Source organism: Mercenaria mercenaria, unplaced genomic scaffold (genome assembly GCF_021730395.1).
Source record: "Mercenaria mercenaria strain notata unplaced genomic scaffold, MADL_Memer_1 contig_4177, whole genome shotgun sequence".
Classification (NCBI taxonomy): domain Eukaryota; kingdom Metazoa; phylum Mollusca; class Bivalvia; order Venerida; family Veneridae; genus Mercenaria; species Mercenaria mercenaria.
In genome coordinates, this window is record NW_026462387.1 from 10,701 (window position 1) to 29,658 (window position 18,958).

The window sequence follows — 18,958 nt, forward strand, 5'->3', positions numbered from 1 at the left end:
GATCAATAAAATAGTACAATATCGCATATAATTACTACCGTGTCCAATCGTTACTTTGTAAAACCGGATAAAATTGAGCGGTTTGGGTAACAAAAAAATTGGTCTTTTCTCAGTTATTTAGAAATTATTGTCTGAGACGGCAAACAGCGCAAGATGTGCTCTGAACATTATGGAATGCTCGTTCCTATTCGTTTTCCAGCAAATCTAAGCACTTTTCTCAATTATTTCGGAAAACATGCCAAAATAGCGGGAAAACAATGCCATGACTCAGAAAAAGCGTTATTTCCAGTGCGTTCTCTGAAAAACATACAATATTACTAATTCCGTGATGTAACTGATACATTCATGTAACACGTTGGTGCTACAAATGATCAATTAAATTTCTTGGAAGCGATTCATGACTTAACTGATCGGTAACGCAGGAGTCAAAGGATCAGCGACTGCAAAATTCAGTAACCCGTGGGCTTTGGACTTTTCTTCTGCGTTCGTTTCCATCAATTCCAAGGGAAACGTACCATCATTCACTCAGTCTAACAGAAAAAGCCAATAAGTACTGTCACCTGATAACGTTCTAGTCTAATCAGCTTATTGTTTTTATATAGTTAAACATTCTTCTGCTGAAACCCCGTGTATTACTATTGCTTTAATGGCAGCAATTCGGTCGCACTGTGGTCAAAACGTTTTAGACAGAAAAAGGCATGCATGCACTAAATCATGTTATCTATACTTTCTAAATAAAGTAAAAAATATGTACGAATAGTTTGCCCCATTTTAAATTATTAGCACGATGGCGAGAAAGCTATTTTCGAGAGATTTTTCCTGAGATCAAAATTAAAATGATGTGACTTGGAATTACTTTTCATACTACAATTGAGTTTTATTTCTCACCTTAACACATCTGTTAATGCGATTCTACCAAAATGTCAAAACCATTCGTAATGAACACGCACGTTTACCTTAATGCGATTTTACCTCCTTTAGACTAGTGTGTAGATTTTCCTTTTTCAGACTAAAAGTTAGGCAAAAGCTCTTGGGTCCTTGACGACACTGCTACGAACTTTATTCAGTAGCAAAAATCGACAATAATTAAACTTAAGAAATACGGGATTAGCATTCTAGCAGCAATAATTTAATGTGTCTAAAAATGCAAATTATCATACCACTGCTTTGCGAGTTCTTCTCTCAAAATCGCGGCATGTAAGCACTAGCTCCACCTCTTTTTGGAGGCGGGTTGAAAAAAGAGTCAATGATACCTCCATGGCAGCACTGTAATTACCGGAGTTCTAAATGTAAGCAAAGAAAGAGGGTGAGTCGTTGCATTATATTCTTTCATTATTATGACTTATGTGCTACATATGCTATCAAACATGCTCAACAAAATCAAACATGGAGAGACGTATGAAAGATACAAAGACAAAATTCTCTAATGTAACAGAGGTTATAAATCATCCTACTGTGCTGGCGAGCTGATGTAAACCTTCATGGAACAGGGAATCCAATGGTTTGTCCACAGAGTGGAACGCTTTTTAATTACAACCAGCTTTGTATATCTTAAGAATCAGTACTGATTTCAAATTCTCAGATAAGTTGGAGCCGTCCTGTTTGTTCATTTATTCAATTTTAATATACTTCAATTAAGTAGCAACATATGGTGACGTTACTTTTGTTAGTGTGAAGCATTAATCATCTTTTTGATCATGTTGTTCTTTGGGTTGCCACTACTTATCACAGTTTTGAAAGATCTATTAAGTGAATGAATTTGTATGTTTGCCTTAGAAAACGAACACAGAAGAAATATCCGAAGCTCCTATGTTACTGCATTTTGCAGTCGCTGATCCTGTGTCTCCTGCATTAGTGACCAGCACTGTCATGAATCGCCTTATATTGGTCATTCTAGAAACCTAATTCATCATGTATGATAAAACATGTTACAGGAATGTATCAGTGATATCGTGGAAGTGGTAATTTAGTGTTTATGTTTTTTTGTTTGCTTTTTTTTTTCTTTTTTTTTTTGTTTTGCTTTTGTTTTTGCCGAAGAACGCATTACATTAACGCGTCATTGTTTACCTGCAATTTTCGCATGTTTTTCAAAGTAATTGAGAAAAGTTCTTAATTTTGCTGGAAAACGAATAGCTACGAGTATTTCATAATATTTGGAAGACATCTGGCGCTGTATGTCGTCTTTGACAATAATTTCTAAATAACAGAAAAATACGATTTTCTTACCAAGAAACACCAAAACCGCTCCATTTTATCCAAGATCATACGTTTCTGATCCGGTTTTTAAAGTAACGATTGGACACGGTGATTACGGCGTTTAAAAATGTAAACAGATATTGTACAATTTATTTGACCTGTCAAAATTTGTTCCCGGTTTTCATTATATTTTGTTCACGCCTATATAAGATTAACATGAAAGCCAGAAACATGTTTTGACAGATCAATAAAATAGTACAATAATTGATAACATATTAAGATAAAGTGCATAAACAACGTTTCTGATATGTTGATCGAGCGATAACGCGCCCTGTTTTCGTACTTTTCGTCATGAGTTCGATTCCCAGACCCGTACTTTTGTTAAAACGTTCAAGGGAGACAAGTCAATTTAGTTCATTTAGTTCCATCAGAAATATGTCTTTATAAACGCGTATCTTTTTAAAATACTTTTCATGTAAAATATGATGTAATGTTTTTTAAGTTCTACTGTGTTATATTTAAGCACACCGGTTAGTTTTATAAATTTTATGACAATCTTAAACTTCAGTCGATTTCCCGGTTATAATTTCAGTATTGATCAATGTAATGATACTGGCATTTTTATACGAAAATAGAAACCGAAGAAAAACGAACTAATACAAAATAAAACAAAAATGGACGGATGGAAGATTCAAACCGTTAAAAGTATCATTATAACACCCAGTCATCCCCTGCGCCAGCATACCAACTGTTGATCAGACCTCATATATAATTTGTTTTAAACGAGAATGCTATACGAAAATAAAAACGCCATAATACTGTGCAGTATTTTTTTATACCAGTACTTATTGTATACGATAGTTCTTTACATAAATAGTGAATATATATATGCATTTATTGCCCGTTCTATAAGCAATGAACTCGGCCTGAAAATAATTCCAAACCGATCGTGACATTGAAGATGTTTTTCACAATTATTTCTAGCGGACAGATTTTTCTATAACTTTGCATATTTATAGATTGATGTATCACAAGTTAAAATAAAAATATAAAAAAATGATAGCTACCCGTGCTTCTTTTTTCAATATTCAAAGTTTATTAAGAACACCAAATTGGTATTTTTGTCTGAAGAAACAATACATACATGTTATAATAAAACAAGTGCAAACAGCTATTTACTTAAAAAAAATCCATTCTGATGTTACTGTTTTTTCATCACAGTTAATGGATCTACTATAACTATGCACAAAATGTCAACATATAGATATATTAACACAGAAAAAGTACTCTTGACAGATGTCGAATGTATCTGAAACTGAGAAAAACACAAAGTATTTCCTAAAGATATGAAAAATCTAGCGGACAGATTTTTACCAAATTTTTTATTATGTTAGCTATAACTAGGACAAAAAAATACTAAACCAAAAAAAATAATATCAACCCGTGCTTCTTTTCAAGAAAAATTAAAAAATGTTCACTCCACCCACAAAAAATATTTTTTCATTACCCCATCCACCTAAACAATATGAATTTTTTTTTCTTACACAACAAATTGCACAATGTTCTAAACAGTTTCATAACTAATTTTCTTACTCACATGCTGAATAATATTCATTTAAGTTTTCATGCCTCTAAGTCAAATACTTTTTAAGATACGTGCTACACAGGCTGTCATGCCATTTACGTTTATATTTGACTAAGTCAAGGGACATAAATCTGTTTTTACAGAGTTACATCAAATAAAAGCGCCGGTGCACAACTTCGCATGCTGAATTAACTTTTGTATGGTTTCATGACTCTAGGCCATATAGTTTTGAGGTACATGCGACATTTTTAGGCTCTTTATTTACATTTTGACTGTCAATGGCTATAACTCTGGTCTTACTTTGTGAAGTCCGGAATTAGCCTGGCACAAAAAGTATAACGACATTTTTAGCAAGTCACATTTGTACTTTAATGAGATAAATCTACATTCAGATTTTCTGGAATTTTTTGTAACTTAGAGTCTGCTGAATCATTACTCGACGAAATAGTTTAACTTGGCTGTCCACAATGTAATCGATTCGAGCAAGATGATTTTTTGAACACGAACATCCTACGACTACTCCTCCCATAAAGCATCACTTTTAAAAGTAAAATATGCACGACCTATATTGTCAGCATATACGATATTTTTTGCGCAAGTGCGCTGCATATGCGACAATTATGCACCTTCGGCGGCGGTTCCTTATATGATTACAGCCGTTATCGCTTGCTGCGCGATTAAGTTGCGCTCAAAATATTGTGATGAACACCTTTAAAACACAAAAATCTAGTAAAAATGTAGTTCTGTCCAACCAGTTATTAAATACCTTGAAAACTTAACTCTTTTATTTAAGTCAAAAATGTAAAATGCTCCCTGTGTATAAAACAAGAAACTTCCGATGAACAAAATTACATTCCAGCTTTATTTCTTCTAACATTTTATTAAATATACCCTATGACACACCCAGATATTATAATCTAGCAACTCTGTCAATCATCCGCTTGATCGTTGTTGGCTGGAATCCACTGTTTGTTACTGAATGTTATAAAGTCAGACTAGATTATTACAACAGTGGCAATTTTAAAATCGAACAAAATGTATAACAGATCATCTGTGTTATAATATGTTTTGAGCTATAAACAATATCAACAATATTTTAAAACAATTTATTCTAGATGGTCTGAAACAATTTCGTTGAAAATGAATATGTTAATATTGGTGGTAGGGGCCTACATCTAGGTTTGCTTTACTGTTGATTTTGCCAGCGATACATGTAGAGGCTGATTTAGGACATTTTGTTATGGTGCGTTAACGTGCGCGCTGTTTATATGAAGAACATATCCCTGTGTCGTCCTGGCGCGCCTGCCAACGCGCCATAACGAAATTTTGAAAGTTTTGTATGCTGTTTGGCGCACGTGCCAACGCGACAAAATTGAAATAACAACGCGACAGAACGAAACATGGAACGCATCAAAACAAGACATATCATTTCGTACTGGCGCGGGCGCGCCATCAACAATAATTCATGTTGGCGCGCACGCCATAACGAAATAAAATGTTTCATTGTCTCGCGTCAGCTTTTCGTTATGTTGTGTTGTTAGCTTCGTTTTGTCGCGTTAGCACACACACCAAAACATTCAAAATTTCTGCAGCATTGAGTAGTATTGTAGAGGCGTTTGCTTGATCATGTTATATCTATTTACCAAACAATGCTCCTGTGTATCCCCCACTAATCATAGCATCCAGCAATATTTAGTGGTACGGTAGAGTCTTTTGCTTTTGGATACAATATAGGGCCTAATGTTGTTTTTAGCTCTCCAACCTCGTTATAACCTCCGTGGCGTATATCAGCGCCTCCGATTATCGCATAGGAGATGTAAAGAACTACAACGCTGTGCCCAATTCTACCTTTAATCGTTGTAACGTATCACAGAATCATGTAACAACAACGGATATGACGTAGACGTCACTAGCGCGACGTCGTATGTTAAAGCGCGGTAAATAAAGTTATAACATTTTCTACACCGATCTTACTCCTGTAGAATAACAGGATTGATAATAACACTAATACGACGTGCAGTATATTTCATATCAGCTTTGATTTTATAAACGTACAGTAAGTTTCATTTCATTCGAAAGAAAACAAGAAAAAAAAACAACTACAACAGACTATTGCCATATTTCCATTTTACTTTCGTTTTATCTCAGAAACTTAAACGTGTTGTCAAACAAGAAACCTTTGGAGGCATATTTCTGTCGAAAGATATCCTCTTGAGGTTTGCGAACAGATATTCATTAGCTAGATAAAAATCGAGATTTTTTTTATTAGTTTTGTAGTTAATGTTGGCGAACTTTTTTTCCGGTGAGATCAAATTTTAATACAAATGATAGCCCCAAAAATGCTTAGAATTGCCACAAAATTGGACATATCTGCTCAATATGAATATTATCTAGTAAGATTCATCTACTTACATCACACACATCTACCAGGTACTGTTTGTTTTATCAAGACACCAAGACAGTACGTAGATATGTCTACCTACTTACACCACATAGATATACCAGGTACTGCTTGCTTTATCAAGCCACCAAGACAGTACGTAGATATGTCCTTCCTACACTATACAAATCTATTAGATACTTGTTGTTATATCCAGACATAAAAACGGTTAAGTAAATATGGCCTGTTTATATACTGTACAAATCTGAAAGGTACCGGTTGCATTATCTAGACATCATCAAAACGGTATATAGGTTTGTCCCACTAACTTTCTTTGAGCAGATCATCCAAGTACTTGTTGTTTTGTCAAGACATCAAGACGGCAAGTAGATATGTCCTTGTCATACTGTACAAATATACTAGATATTTTATTCAGACATCAAAACGTTACGTATATGTTTGTTACTTGTGGTACATAAATCTCCTTCATACATGTTTTTCATCAGACACCCATATGATATGGTAAGTAGATATGCTCTACTCATTATGTTCAAATCTCCTAGATATTGGATTTTTTTCTAAACACTAGACATCGAGAGGGTGAGTAGAAATGTCCTAGTATATGAATACTGTAAAAATATACTACTTACTTGTTGATTTATCCAGACATCCAGAGGGTACGTAGATATATCCCACTGTATCCATACTGTACATACCAGGTGTTGTGACATAGAAAAAGTCGTCCTGACTAAACTTTGTCAACTTCAAAAATATGCAGAAATAGAAATAAATATAAGAAAAACATTCGCAATCCTTCGATAAAAGTATGTTCCCTTTGTTACTTATTCTTTGAAAATAATCTCTATTTCTGTATTTAAATTTCAGATTTTATTCACATTATGTATAATCTTGGCTTAGAAGTCTGAGACTTAGATTTTTAAATGCTTTAATTTCATTTTGCTCTGGCATTGCCAAATATGCAGGGATTGCATTTTACAAATCTATATTTTGCAGCTAATTATGGCTCAGCGAAATTTTAGCAGTATGGATATGCTATAGATTCCATGATCTCAAAGAACCAGAAATATGATTGAATGGACGTCATCTAACCCTGACTATACGCGGACTTCTTCAAAACAGCTGCCCGTTATCACTAAGCAGCATTCTCGTAACTTCAGCGCCTTTCTTTTTTTCTGTTCATACAAAATAAACGTCATAATTTTCAATGGAAAAGAATAGGACGCATGTAAATACATATGGAATAAATTGTGGTTATGTAGCAACCATCTTGATGTAAAATACATTGGACTGTTTAAGTTGGTACAGACGGAAGACCTTCGGGCGTGCTTTAAATAGCCTAGTGTACAATAAATACCCAAATAATTATAACCACTATATGTTCATAATATCTGTAATTATTATTCTCTTTCTTTTATATAGATTGACTTGATCATGTGCTGCATATTTTTAAAATAATAAATTTTTGTTATGATACAATCGTCATCGAACGGCGGTTGTTGAATAAGCAAACGCTCTAACGTCGCATCACAACGCATGCTTTCAATTGACAGTTTCCGGTCGTATTAGATATGTATATTTTTCATGTAAAACCAAGACGTATGTTAGCAATCAAACAGAGCGTTGTTATCTTCGGAACGTTCAGTCGTAGGGATCAAAAGATTCATAAAAATTGGTATGCATCAACAGTATATAGCTCCATATCTACATCGAAGAACACAGATTTGGACTATAAATACGTGTATTTATTTGCTGCTTAGATTATATTCTTTACTATACAATATTCTTACGCAAGAGAGGATACTAACACGTGTGAGGGAATGTGTATTTGTATACGAAGCAACATATGACAGATTTGGTCAAAACCTTTTCCAGTGGAAAAACTGTCCAGTGAATAGCTTTGTTTTTAGTATGTGCATCGAATATTATGCATATTTCATGGCTTCTTTCAGATTAGTAGATCTATGTGATGTTTCGATAAGAGGCAGACACATTTTTTTCGAAACTTAGAAAGTTAAAATAAATGTGGCAAAAGTTCTTGGGCACAAAATCACTTGAAATATTAAAATATTAAAATATCTATATTAAAATATAGAATGAACCATTTGTATTATCAACTGGCACACAAAAGTAATAGGAGAACACTAAAATAATTTATTCCTAAAGGTGGAAAGAACCGTTACACATACACAAATCCAACTTGTCGCAAATACTAGTTTGCTTCTTACTTTAGGCTTGACTTCCAGGGCATCAAGCTAACCTAGCGTTGCACTTTTTTCAACAAGCATTCCATGTAGTTTCGATGCGAAGGCTGTTTTCACTTGAATCGTGTCTTTAAGGTGGAATACGCCCAAATTTTTTATTGCCGAATATCTTCCTGAAATTTATACTGTACAAAATTCAGGATATATGCGATTGAGTTACGATTTTATTTTGTCGCCATAATAGTCACAATAGTATAAAATATACATTTTGTTAAAAGTGTTCTCCTTTCACCAGTACATGGCATCTGCAGTTCAGATCGAATATATCGTGAAAATTTCTTATAATAGGTACATCTCGTTTTTAACACGAACGTAAGTTGTGTAAGTTGAAAATATATTCTTTTTAACGCTAACGTCATATAGCCTCAAATCAAGTGGGGGTAGGGGTAAAGTTATATTATATTGCGCAAAATAGAAGTCAGTGACCCTTAAGTATTTATGTGTCTGCTAGACATACACATACTGTGAAAAAACATACCAAAGTTCTACGTTTTTTTATTCAGTCATTTTTTTTATAAATTGAATTTTAAGGCAAAATTTGTAGCAAAACATAATGTGAGTTTTTTCGTTCTGACGTCACAATATCGTCTCTGACGTCTTAAGCGTCAATCTTATTTCGCTGAATTTTGTACCATTGAGTAGCATTTTCTGCATGCAAAGGTACCATTATTTTTTATGTTTCATTAATATGACATTCAGAGCGCAGGATAGGAAAAATGCCGAGAGCATTCTGAAACGGGCGTAGCACGAAAAGTGACGTCAGGGGCCACGTTTCTGACACAATAGACCTATGCCAAGAATACAACGATTCTTAATATAGGACCTATTTCAACGGCGTACGCTGTCCTTCTTCCAACCATTTTTGTATTTTTGTACACGAGTAGGCAATGTTTAGCGAGCGATAGACACAACTAAAGTGAACGGATTTTAATGGGTGTGGTATCAATGTAAAGCTAACATGTTTATCTACCAAATTAATCATAATTTCCTCGTGGTTTTCGCATTATTGAGCGAAATAACGTTCTAGATGCATTCATATTTGAACAATCCTCGTAAAAGTATTATCTATCTGAAAAAGGGTTACTTGTAGTTTTGTTGAGTTTAACGTCGCACCAACACAATTATAGATCATATGGCCACTTTCCAGCTTTTGATTGTGGAGGGAGACCCCAGGTGCATTATTTCATCACGGGCAGACATCTGGGTAGAACCACCGACCTTCCGTGAACCAGCTAGGTGGCTTCCTCACATGTAGAATTCTACGTCACAAGTGCGGCTCGAACCCACATCAGTGAGGGGCAAGTGCTTTGAAATCAGCGACTTTAACCATTCGGACAGGAAGGCATCACGAAAGAGTCTATACAGAAGAACTCCATGAACATAAAATGACTGAGTCCGCTATAACTCCCACTAATGGAAGTACGGCTATCGCCGATTTGTTGTCTCTCAGCTTGTATATAACATGTCGAATTTCCATTGCATTTCTCATGATACAGCGTATTTCCGGAGAATAACGGGAATGTACAGTCAGTATTCTGGTTGAAACTGCAGCAGAGAGAGAACTCATATGATGTGTTATAAGTTGAAAGACAGCCAGCAGAATCTGGTTTTGCACCCACCGTGAGATCACCAATAGCTATGACGTGTCCATCATTACATGTTGCATTCATGTTGGTTTCTTCCGAATACGAGCCGTAACAAGCTGACGTGGATTGATAGGCTTGGAGGCTCTGTGGCTGACATTTTACTTTAAAAAAAAATGATTTTGTTTCATAAAACATAGTTTTTTTAATAAATAACCAGTATTTAAACAAAATGCATACATGGGCCTAAGTCACTCGCCTGAGGAGGACCTTAACAATCTGACCCTTAAAGGGGCCAAGCATTCCAAAATAGAACAAATTTATGAGAGGACCTTATGTTAATACTACAGACCAGGTTTGATGAAGATCCGTTGAGTGGTTCATGAGAAGTAGTCATTAAAAGATATTTTTACTTTTAGCCCTAGCACTCCCTAAAAGGGGCTAACTGCCCCCGTTTGAATAAATTTGTGAGAGGATCTTATAATAACCCTACATACCAAATCTGATGAAAATCCATCTATCCATTCATTAGAAGAAGTTGTTTAAATGTATTTCTAGTTTTAGCTTTAGCAGCCCCTAAAAGGGGCCTGTAGATTTCTTTCAAGAATAAAAAAGTACTTTTACTAAAGTTTAGTAATATTTTCATACACTAACTACAGTGTTCCTTCATATCGTTTGATTACAAATACAAGAAGCAGTTGGTTAAATTTATCAAAGTGAATTGTTGCACTTTTTTGACGCTATGGAAGGTCAAGACTGAAGTGCAGGTAGGCTTTTATAAAAAATGGATCTGAAATCCACTAAAATTAAACAATCCTCCAAGATCCACCAATAAAATGAGAAGGATTTCCGAGACCCAAATCCAGAATTATAGCGGCTGCCATATTGAAATGTACCACGAGAAATGAATAAAATAATGATCAATAAAGTGCGTAATAAATCAATAGTAGCCGATAGATTTCTGGGATTTAACAGTAATAAATTACAAATAAATACAGATCATGAGTTGTTCTTAGGTAGAAACAGTGACTATAAATTGAAATCATATAAGAAAATATTGAATATTTCAAATATTTCCGCCAGTGAAACTTTTGATAACGATGAAATCTGAGAAGACTGACATATTTCTGTCAATAGGTAAGTTTTTCATAATGTTATAGTGGTTTTCATGTACAATATGTTCAGCTCTATTCAGTTCACACAAGTTTTGCAAGTTCATAAGGTAAGTGAATCTATAGGGCCTACTTTGTAAAGATCAGTTCACGACACAGGATTTCGCATTGTCACCAGGATTTCCCTGTAGAGTTAAGGTAAAACTCCTATGCGATGCCCTATAGCTCGAAACCTTGTTGAAATTCTGCAACTCTTCTTTAGTCTATGAACTTCAAACGTTTTCTTTTTAATAATTCATCCGTCCTGACAGTGTAGTTGCAATAACTTCCTTATCAAGGTACTGGGATAAATTATTAGTTGAGTCCTCGATGTGTCGCTATTTAGAGTACAGACCCCCGGCATGTCACCAGGCATGCCGTTAAAGATGCTTTTTGAAGCCAAATGGTGAAATTTTACCTCTATGCAATTTCCGTAGAGTATATGCCAAAGATAAGTAATTTTGATGCCAAAAGCCGGTCACTGTCGCGGCCAATGAGACCTAAAGGACAGCTCCCCCATGGTAGCCAATAGACAATATGAGAAGGTGTGGCAAGGGTCGCCCTTAAAAGGGCGGTTGAGGCCTCTAGTGCAAGGTGTCTCCCGTGGTGTTGATGCCCCTCCCCACTCGCCCCTCACGTTGAGCGTGAAGTCTGAGTAGCCCGGGGTCTTCTCCGCATGCTGTCAGTGGATTCGTCGATATACTGGCAGGTCTTCTATCTGGTCAACACGGCTGTGCCACCCAGAAGTGTCCCGCGAAGATATGCCGCAGCGTTCTGTTGTTCACTTGCCGTCTATCGCAATACAGGTGTTCCATCATTACCCCCCGAGTTGAATGGAAGCCTTTTTGTGAATAAACAACCGAAGTTGAGTACGTTGGCTCCCCCGGGTAGAGTCGTTAGAAGTCTGCATGGCCCATCCTCGTCGTCCCACCCTTTGCAGGGCAACTCCCTCCGGATTAGTCAGGACACCGACAGCTGTCTTGGCTCCACTTTTGTCGATGCCCTGTGCCTTCTCCGCGACGTGCACGATCCGGAGGGAAGGAGAAGCGAATGCCCTCTCTGTCATCCATCTACCTATTTATACCTCACCAGACGTGCTATTTTAAGAACTTGTTTCTGACTGGTCCAAATTTAAACATACATTTTACAACGAGTACTTGCTCTATCAAATAGCTGGTTCCCTTTAACTTCCGTATATGACATAATGTGTGATGTTGGGATCCAGCTATCCACATAATGAACCGAATTAGCCACAAATGACCCAAATTCTATTATTTACAGCAATTCAGCAATAATTATAGTAATGATAGCATGGAAAGTTAGTCAAGCACTATCTATGCTTAATGTGTTACGTTATCCAATATATCAAACATACAAATTATTCTGACAGACTCTGTGCATCACCAAATAGGAGGAGTGGTAATGTAAAACTCGTTTCCATAGAAAATGAGTGAAAATACGTTACCATGGATTCATGAGCCCCGCGAAATATACATTTTAAGCTTATATTAGAAAGCTAACGCGCATACTAGTAAAATTATCAATTATGCAGAAACCAAAATACACTGAAAAGTATTAAATATCCGTATTTTCCTACTTATTTAATATAAAATACCTTTGGAGGGATATGTACTTACAACCTACATATAAATTGTACTTGAAGGGACAGAGATAAACGAAATTGAGATTGTAGCAGTTAAAGCATTTAATTACACGTTCAACTAATTTGAATTTACCCTGGTGACAAGGTAACCTACCTCCTTAAAAGCATTGTAGCTCTTGAAATAGTGAAGATAATTACATAAAAAAAATCAGATTTGAAAGGTAAACGAATGTTCTTCTTGCATATTCTGTTATCTCAATTTTGATTTTTTTTTTTTGTCACTAATAAAGACTTTCTCATTGACTGGCCCATAAAGAAATATGCATTCGGACTTGTTTGAAGACTTCACCCGTGTTAGGAAAATGCAAATGCGGAAATCGAGAGACCGGGTTTCAAATTGTTTTACCAAAACATATAATTCTTTAGCAAAACGAATTTTATTTTTGCTTTAAGCGCATTAACAACGCTAGTAACTATATATGTACTTTAAACTAAAACTGCGTACTATTTTTTTTAAATACTTAAAACATAAAAAATCAACATACCTTGGGATACAAGAGTAAATGTAGCTATGAAGAATACAACCAGATGTTTTAATGTTTTCATCCCGTATTCAAACTATAAAGAAAACCACTTTATTATTTCATACTTTAATAAATATATAATGAATGGCAAAAGAAAATTGTAAGGTTCCAAAATTCAACATAGTGTTCGCTTCCTTTCATAGAAATTCAAATTACAAATGTTAGAGGGCTGTCCCGAAAATTATTCTAAAAACTTCCTTTTCTAAAACTGTTTTGAATTACAGTTGTAGTGTGCGTGTGCGATTAAAAACAGTTGATTGAAGTTTGAAGCAGTGTTATAGATGTGCGTGTGTGTGTATTTTCGTGTATACAAATAGATGAGATCCTGCTATTTTACTTGTTACAAATAAAGATAAAATGACTGAAAATAACATTTTATTTTATTTTTATTGGACGACTGGGCGTTAGTATTAATTTTAATTTAATATTTCTACTAAATGTTAGGCTTTTGTCTAAACTGAATATATTGGACAGCCCTTCCGATCAAATCAATTTGTTTTTGTCTTTCAATAAGGAAGAAAAGTGTAGGGTTTCAATAGAAATAATAAAAAAAAGAACAATTTGATTGGTTGCACTCATAAGTTTATAAAATTCCGTTTTAATCAATCGATATACAAGTAGTTCAGTAGGTAGAACAGTTAAGAGACAATCAGGTTTATTATTGGGTTGAATATTAGCGTTTTTAATAATACTGTTATACCGTTATTACTCATTTTGAAATATCTCATAGGCGCTGATATCTCATAGTCGAATCGCCGTAAAATTAAACTCATGTTCACTTATGCGCTAAGAGTAAGATTTATTTTTGCCGGCGGCAGAGTACTGGTTCGTCGTTTATAGTATTTAACACTTACCACATACATACCTATTTGTTTTATATTCACATGAAACAATATTTTAAGTTAAAACTGTATTGATTTGCTACAAATGTGTAGAGTTTAAACGAATATCTCTTTTTTATAATAGAAATACCTTGGCCAAATGCAATACATGTGCATGTGTTTTTAAGTTTATTCATAGTCAGTTGCCTCTAGGAGAATCAAGTATTCAAGATACAGAAGATGTCCTGATTCTAGCATCTTAACGTGCAAGATGTGAAACACATAAACGTAACTTCCACTTAATGTTTATTATCATTTTTATATGGGAAGTCCAGCCTTCGGTGACGTTAAACCGTTAGAACCAAAGACCCCCCCCCCCACCCCGCCACCCAACCCAACCCCGACTGAGAAGCCGGTACACTTTAAATACCACTGAACTACAAAAGACTCATTCAAATGCAATGGCAGTGTATTTAAATGCGACCGAGCACCTCTTTGTAGAGTTACACGGTGTTTTCCTCGACACATATTTATATAGCCAACTTAATAGCAGCGTTTGGGTACCGTCATCATAAAACAAGAGGGCCATGATGGCCCTATATCGCTCACTTTAGTTGCTTGTTTGAATAATTTTCTTTGCTAAAGCTTTCAAAAACAAAAACACTAGATGAGTAGAACAAGGTAAAAAGTATTCAAGATAACTATTGAAATCTGTTAAAAAATCATACAAGTGGTCCAAATCTCTTTGCTGTAGCTTCAAAAATAAGAAAGTAGGTCAGGGTTAAGAATATTCAAGGTGATTACTGAAATCTATATCAAGGCCAAATCTCTTTGCTGTACCTTCAGAAACAAGACAGAAGGTCGGTAGGTCAGGATTAAGACTATTCAAGGTAAGTATTGAAATCTGTATCAAATATTATATATGTGGTCAAAATTTCTATGCTGTAATTTCAAAAACGAAAACGTAGGTCAGTAGGTCATGATTATGACAAGTATTGAAATCTGTATCAAAAAATGATACTTGTGACCCAAATTTCTTTGCCATTGCTTCAAAAACAAATGTCCATGTAAAACTTGGGACCACCCGGGCATGGCCTATATCGACCCCAGGGTCATGATTTGAGCAATCTTGGTAGAGAATCCCTAGAGCATGCCAAATACCAAATATCTAAGATCTGGGCTTATGGTTTCAGAATAGAATGTTTCTTTTTTCAAGGTTTTTCACTATATAAGCCAATGTAAAAACAGTTGACCCCGGGGGCAGTCAATTTTGACTCCATGTGCATTATTTGAACAAACTTGATAATTGACCACTAGACAAACCTAAACACCAAATATCTGAGGTCTGGGCCTTGTGGTTCTGGACAAGAAGGATTTTTCTATATAAGTCAATGTTAAACAAGGGATCCCTCGGGCGTGGCATATATTGGCCCAAGGGTCATGATTTGAACAGTCTTGGTAGAGAACCACTAGAGCATGCCACATACTAAACAACAAAGCTCTGCGCCTCATGGTTTGAGACAAGAATTTTTTAAAGGTTTTTCTCTATACAAGTCTATTTAAACAATGTGTCCCCCTGGGCAGGGCCAGTTTTAACCCAAGGGGGATAATTTGAGCAATCTTTGTTAACGACTACTGTGTAGCCCTAGGTCATGTTGCTTTGTACAAGAAGAAGTTTTCTCTATATAAGCTTATATAAACCATGTGACCTCCAGGGTGGGACAATATTTTACCCTAGGGGGATAATTTGAACAATCTTTGTAGAGGACCACTAGATGATGCTACATACAACACATCAAAGCCCTAGGCCCTATGGTTCTGGACAAAAAGATTTTCAAGGTTTTTCCCTATATAAACAATGCAAACCCCAGGGCAGAGCCATATTTGACCCTAGGGGGATAATTTGAACAATCTTAGTAGAGGACCACTAGATGATGCTACATACTAAATATCAAAGCCGTGGGTCCTGCGTTTTTGGACAAGAAGATTTTCTAAGTTTTCCCTATGTAAGTCTATATATAAACCATGTGACCCACAGTACAGGTCATATTTCACCCTACGGAGATAATTTGAACATTCTTGGTTGAGGACCACTAGATAATGCTAAATACCAAATATCAAAGGCCTAGGGCCTGTGGTTTTGAACAGGAAGATTTTTTAAATTTTTCCTTTGGCCATAGCAATCAGAGTTCTGCATGGAATTCAATTCTTTGAATAAATTTTAAAGAAGACCATCCAAGAAACATCCCTGTGAAGTTTCATCAAAATTGGCCTCATGGTTTAGGAGATATTGTTTAAAGGAAAGTGTAGCCAGACACAAGATGGAGAGGGATCACAATAGCTCACCCAGAGTACTTTATGCTCAGGTGAGCTTAAAACCAGATCTCATTTTGTGGTCGCAAGATAGAGCAAGATTTTGCTTTAAATTCTTATTTTAAATTCTTGTTTTAGTTTCAGATCTGATTTATTTATTACTGTATAGCGGGTTAATTCACGGTGCCAAATGTTCACGTTTTTTGAAGAGTTTTGAATTCACGGTGTCTTGATTTCGCGGAAACTACTTTGACCGCGAATTATAAATCTTAGTTGTAAACAACAGAAAGGGAGGTCACTTTTCTTAGACATGCAAATAATAATAATTACGCCAATTTTTAGGTAGATTGAAAACTAAAGTAGGATTTACATCAACACCGATAATAAAGTACCTCCTTTGCAGAGCGGAATCAGTATCACTGAACTATCGATTTTTGTTTTCTTAAAAATAAAACAAATAAAATATTGTTCTATTTAATGTTTCCTTTTTAAAATTAAATATTATTATGAATGAATAGAAAGCAATTTTCAGTATCTCGGAATGGCATTTTTCAAAATTACATAAACTTCTCAATTCAAACCGATAACAAATGGTGTGATCGTCCTTTGTTGCGATCTGTTAATCTTTATATATAGATGAAATGGCCAGTAATTATCGGCAATTAACGTGATATTTTTCTCGATTAAAGCAGCATGCCTCCAGATTTGGCTAACAAATAATCTTTCTTTCAAATTGAAGTTTGATCATATTATGAACATTAGAATATGAATTTTTGTTTCTAACATATTTTAAAAGTTCCAAATCAAGGAAAAAAGATGACCACATCGGGAATTTAACCCCAGACCACCGCAGCAATAAAGACATTTTCCCTTCGTCGTAACCAATAGCGCTATAACTGAAGTAGGGAATAATGACTTCAAAATATAGATATTTATCATCGAGGCAGTTTACCTGGACTAAAAGCGTGACAAATGCTTTTCAATTTTCATCGTAAAAAATAGTAACAAGAGATCACAGAGTGATCTTGGCGCCCACCATAGAGCTATTTTTGAATGTTCCAAATTTCAAGACTAGATCAAGGTCAAAATTCATTTCGGTACACAAAACTATGTATGTGTTCCAAATTTGAAGCCTGTAGCTTGAGAAATGTGAAAGTACATCACTAGGTCAAAATCAAGGTCAAAGTTCATTTTGGTACATAAAACTACGCATGTGGTCCAAATATACAAATACAAATACAAATACATGGCATTTATATAGCGCAAAAATTATAAAATATTCTATTGCGCTTTACAATTACATAACACACATTTAACATATATACATACAAAATATGAACAGGATTCTAGAACTTAGATTTAAAGATTTGGACATATATAAATACTATTTTACACCACTTCTGAATATTTTGTATTTTAACAAGACTACACTCATTGTTCATAAAACTGCCTAAATAAATGTGTTTTCAGTTTTGATCTAAAGCTGGCTTCAGACTGAATGTTTTGAAGGCTGTAGCTTAACAATTGTGAAAGTAGGTCACTAGGTCAAAATCACGGTCAAATTTCATTTCGGAACACAAAACTATGCATGTGGTCCAAATCTGAAGCATGTACCTTAAAAATGTGAAAGTAGGTCACTAGGTCAATGTCAAGGTCAAAGTTCATTTCTGTACACAAACCTGCGCATGAGGTCCAAATTTGAAGTCTGTAGCTACAGAAATGTGAAAGTAGGTCACTAGGCCAATCTCAAGGTCGAAGTTCATTTCAGTCCACAAAACAATGCACGTGGTCCAAATTTGAAGGCTGTAGCTTAAGAAATGTGGAAGTAGGTCATTAGGTCAAAAGCAAGGTCAAATTTCATTTCGGAAAACAAAACTATGCAGGTGGTCCAAATTAAATGTGAAAGTAGGACACTAGGTCAATGTTAAGGTCAAAGTTTATTTCGGTACACAAACCTGTGCAAGTGGTACAAATTTGAAGGCTGTAACTACAGAAATGTGAAAGTTGGTCACTAGGTCAAGATCAACTCATGTCAAAGTTCATCTAGCCACTCAAAACTATACATAAGGTCCAAATTTGAATGTTGATGGTTATGACTAGAAGATTTTTAAAGTTTTTCCCTATATAAGTCTATATAAACCATGTTACCCCGGGGCGGGGCCATATTTGACCCTAGGGAAATAATTTGGACAATCTTGGTAGAGGACCGCTAGATGATACTGCATATCAAGTATCAAAGTCCTAGGCCCTGTGGTTTTGGACAAGAAGATTTTCAAAGTTTTTCCCTATATAAATCTATGTAAACTATAAAAAATAAACAAAGGGGCATAACTCACTCAAAAATTGTTTAACCAGTCTCATTTTCTGGGGGACATAACTAGGGTACCAATACATCTGACAAAGTTTGGTCAAAATCCCCCCCCCCCCCCCCCCCGCCCCCCAGTAGTTTCTGAGGAGATG